Here is a 4,812-nt window from a genome sequence, read left to right on the forward strand (position 1 = left end):
ATTGGCACAGGACAGAGCAGAGTTTAGGGCTGTTGTACATAGGGTCGCTATGAGTCGTAAGCGACTCGACGGCACATAACAACAACAACAACAACATGATATTGTTGTAAATAGAATCACATATTTTTTCCATTTCTCAGTGACTTACTTCATTCAGCATAACTTTTTCAACGTTTGTCTGTGTTGTAGCACCCACCTGGATTTTGCTTCTCTTTGTGGTGCACTAATAGCCCATTGTTTTGATCTATCACTATCTGGACACACCACGTTTTATTTCTCCATTCACCTGTGGATGGACACTTGGTTGGTTTCTACATTTTGGCCATCGTGATTAGTGCCACAATGCTATGGATGTATAAGTACCAGCTTTTGTACATAGACTACAGTTTTGAAACCCATTTTACTGTAAGTTTGGGACCATGACCATTCCCATATTGTTTTTGTTGTTGTACGTGCCATTGATTCAAGTGCAACTCACAGTGACCCTATGAACAACAGATCTAAACCCTGTTCTATCCTGTGCCATCCTCACACTTCCTGACCCACAAGAGCCGATTGCAGCAGTCACTGTGTCAATCCACCTGGTCGAGGGTCTTTCTTTCCTTCACTGACCCTTTACCCTTCTGAGCATCATGTTGTTCTACAAGGAATAGCCCCTTCTAGCAACATGCCCAAGGTATGTGAGATGAAGCCTCATCATCTTTGCCTCCAAACAACACTCTGTTACATACTTTCCAAGACATATATGTTTGTTTGTTTGGCCGTCCATGGGAAGTTCAGTGCTCTTCTCCAACACCACAGCTCAAAAGCATCAATTTCTTCTTCTGTCATCCTTATTCATTGTCTAGCTCTCAGATGCATAGCAAGTGATTGGAAAGATCATGGCCTCAATCAGACAGATGTACCTTAGTCCTCAAAATGACATCATTGCTCCTCAGTAATTTGGAGAGGTCTGTGACTACAGATTTTCTCAGTACAATATGTCTCCGGTCTCCTGGCTGCTGGTAACAGGGGTGTTAATGGTGCATCCATCCACTTTATACAAGTGAAATGAAGCTGTTGACAGTTCCGTCATTTGTCCATCTATCATGATGCTGCCTCTCGGTCCTGTAGTAAGAACCTTTGTTTTCTTGACATGGAGAGGCAAGTTATATTACAGATTCCCATGTTACATATGAGAAAACGGAGGCCTCAGCACAGGGGTGGGTACAGTTTACATAGAGACAGGCTGGGTCCAGAATCTATGCTCTTCAGGAATTTGTTTTAGGTTTATAAAAACATGTCAACACATTACATATATCACAGGAGCTGTGAGGTGCAAGTAAATGTTTAATGATGGACTTAACAGAGTTTTTTAAAAGGCCTTGATTTGTTCTGATAATTCATTTCTAGCTAATTTCAAGCGACTGGTCAATTGGTTCCCAAAATGCCTGAAAAATTAACAGTGGGCTCACATACCAGTCTGAACTGGTTCCAGAAGCCCACTGAAATATTAAAAATAACACATATGCATATGTATGAATTAAAGAATTACTATAATTGCTAGACCAAGTTATTACCACTTAGGTCAAGAAATAGGATGTGCCAGTTCTGATGGCAAACCTTATTACACTGACCTTCTTCAGTCACAACCCTCCCTCCCCCCTCTCCACCCCGAGGTATCTTCTATCTTGATTTTCAAGGTTGTTAGCTGCCAGTTAAGTGGGCTTCTAACTTCTGGTGACCCCCATGCGCGATGAAATGGAATGTTGTCTGGTCAGGCAGTATAAAAGGAACGTTGTAACGGGAGGTGGCTGAATTTGATTTCTGAATGCTTCATAAAGGGGTACTATCCATAAGGTAAGAATAACATCCATAGCACCATATAGATAACTACATAGTCAGACATTCCACCCACATGCTCCTTCAGCTCTTTCTACAAATCACTAGGTCTGATGTTGTTGCAAATTGACTCACAGCCTTTATTCACAGTTGTGGGGTTTATTAGTGAAATCAGTTGAGGAGTGGAGGAGGCAAAGAATATCTATCATGCAATGCAAGTCCAGGTTTAGTCCAGAAGTCCCAAGCCAGATTAACAAGACACAATCCCTCAATCAGTGCAAGTCCAGGTTCAGTTCAGCAGCACAAAATGCAGCTCTGATTTCCTCAGTCATCCAGCAAACTTCATCTCAGAGCAGTTACAAGTCATCTTTTCCTTCAGTCATCCAGCAAACAAAAGCTTTAAGTGTGGCTCCAGCTCCAGAGTGCCTCTGATTATACACCTTGCCACAGTCTCTTCACAACAGTGCTACATAGTCTCTTCACCCTCTCTCCAATTTGGTGTGAAAAGTGCTCTGCTATATTGGTCCCACAGCTGTTGATGATTTACAAGACCATATGTCCACAGTTAAGGTAGCTGGAACCCGTGTCTCCAACAGGGGCTAATGCAATGGATAGAAAAGCTAATTTTCTTTTCATTATTATTATTATTAAATTTTATTAGTTTTAATGAACATTTACAGAGATTTTGGGTTTTCATTCATTCATTGTTGCACTGTTTTCTCCACCCTCCTCCCCAGTTCGTTCTTCTTCCCCCCACCCCGAAATGTCTGTTTTAATTGTCCAATTGCCACAGTGCTTGTCAAAGTCAGTTCTGATTAATCTCCTTTGTCAGTGTGTCCCTTGCCATTCCCTATCACTCCTCCCTGAGAGAGACTTCACCCTGATTCATAAGGAAAAGGGGATGGCGCATTCTCTTAGCTACTTCCTGCTGAAAAGGGACGCTGTGGGTTTCAGGGTGAAGGTCTTCTCTTACTACTCTAAAGGGTCCCTTTGGCAGTAGGAAACACATAGACTATTATGGAGATTGATTTTGGAATTTAGATTCACTGTTATCAATTGTGCTTAGCCGTACATGTTCATATCCTTGAAGATGTATCATGGAAATGTTGCAGCCTAGAAGATACAAATTTAACTAACAAGTTAAAAGTGCATGAGTCAAAAATTGAAAAGCAATAATATTCTGAGTAGAGGTTCTAATAGTGGCACAAATCAAGTTACAGAGGTAAGGTGGTTCTTACAATAAAAGGCCTATAGACTAGCACTTTGTCTATTATAGTGTAGAGGTTAGGAACCACAAGATGTAGAGGCTCAGCTATGTCATTTATGGTTCTTAAGTCGAAAAGCCAATTTTCAAGGTTTGTGACAGCATAGGAACTGTCCTCAAGCTCAGTTGCAGGTTAGACCATTGTGATCCAAAGAGTTTTCATTGACTAATTTTCGAAAGTAGATCACTAGCCTAGAGAGCTTCCTTGTTTGCAAACTCTACTAAAACTTGTTCACTGTCAGAGAAAAAAAAAACAAACAATTCCACAACACTTCTACTGACATCTGGGGGCTGCATATGAGGTGCTTTGATCAGGACTCGAACCCAGCTCTCCACATGGAACATGAGAATTCAATCGCTAGCCTACCATCTTGGCTTTAGCCATCATTATTTCTTTGCTTTTCTTATTGTTTTCATATCAACATATATCCACTGAAGTAGAGAGATGAGTCTATGCATTTTTTTCCTTTCTTTTTTTTTAAAAAAATTGAACTTTTAATCAAAGTATGACTCAGAAAAAGTGTGAATCATAAGTTAACATCTTGAAAAAATTCTCACAAATGAAGCACTCTGCCTTAATGTCTGTCCAGGTCATGATAGAGAACTTTACCAGCCTCCACTACCAGGGAGGGAGTGCTAACATCCCCCCACACACACACACACCTCTCCATCCCCCTACCCACGCTTCCTGGAGGGAGGAACATCAACTTACTTACAGCCAATAACTCGCTTTCCTTCCTGGCAGTAACTCTTTTGTACTTGCTCTGAGATACTTTGAAGCTGTGCAAATATCCTGTTTCACTTCATCTTTTCCCTTTTGCATCTGTTGATGAGTCTCTCTGCAGCAATCATTACTGTGGTGTTTGCCTGACAGAAAATTTCCCATTCACCTTTTTCTTTTTATATTTACTATAATGTGTTATTTGTAATTCTTATGTAAAAAAGAGTTGTGCAACAATGAATGAATGGAAATCCAAAGTCTCTGTAAATTTTCATTAAAATTAATAGTAATAAAAAAATTTAAAAAAACAAACAAAAAAGAGTTGTCAAATATCCCCTGAAGTTTTCTTAAAAGGAACTAGTTTAGCTTAACTAGTAGGAATGAGCCCTATTTACCCCAAGCCCTGGGGTAATGAGGACAGGTGTGTTGGAGATGGTGAGACTAGCACAGGATAGGGTAGAGTTTAGGGCTATTGTACGTAGGGTCCCTATGAGTCCCAGGTGACTGGAATGCACATAACAACAACAACAACAACAACAGTAGGAATGAGGGGGCTCTCATTGTGATTCAAATCCTTCCCCTGACTCCTCCTTCCCTCCCCACTCCCCCAAAAAGGTCTAAAAAGGAGAAAGAGGGACAAATCTCCTCCCACATGATTTACAGCCTCAGAAACCCAATGGAGGGTCCGCAATGAGAGTGAGCGAATCAAGAATTGTCTGCCTTGAGCATTATGTTCCTTTTAAAAAAATAATTTAGTTGCTGAATAATGACAGTTACCAACCAACTGAATGTGGGCTCTTTGTATATGAGACTTTCTCAAGCTTGGAATCAGGTTGGACCCTAGCATTATTATGCTTTTTAAAGAGCTATTATACAACACTTCCATGATACATCTTCAAGGAAATGAACATGTACAGTTAAGCACAATTGATAACAGTGAATCTAAATTCCAAAATCAATCTCCATAATAGTCTATGTGATTCCTATTGTCAAAAGGGCCCTTTAG

This window comes from Elephantulus edwardii, unplaced genomic scaffold, assembly GCF_000299155.1.
Source record: "Elephantulus edwardii isolate Elephantulus edwardi_28Jun2011 unplaced genomic scaffold, EleEdw1.0 scaffold00296, whole genome shotgun sequence".
NCBI classification, from domain to species: domain Eukaryota; kingdom Metazoa; phylum Chordata; class Mammalia; order Macroscelidea; family Macroscelididae; genus Elephantulus; species Elephantulus edwardii.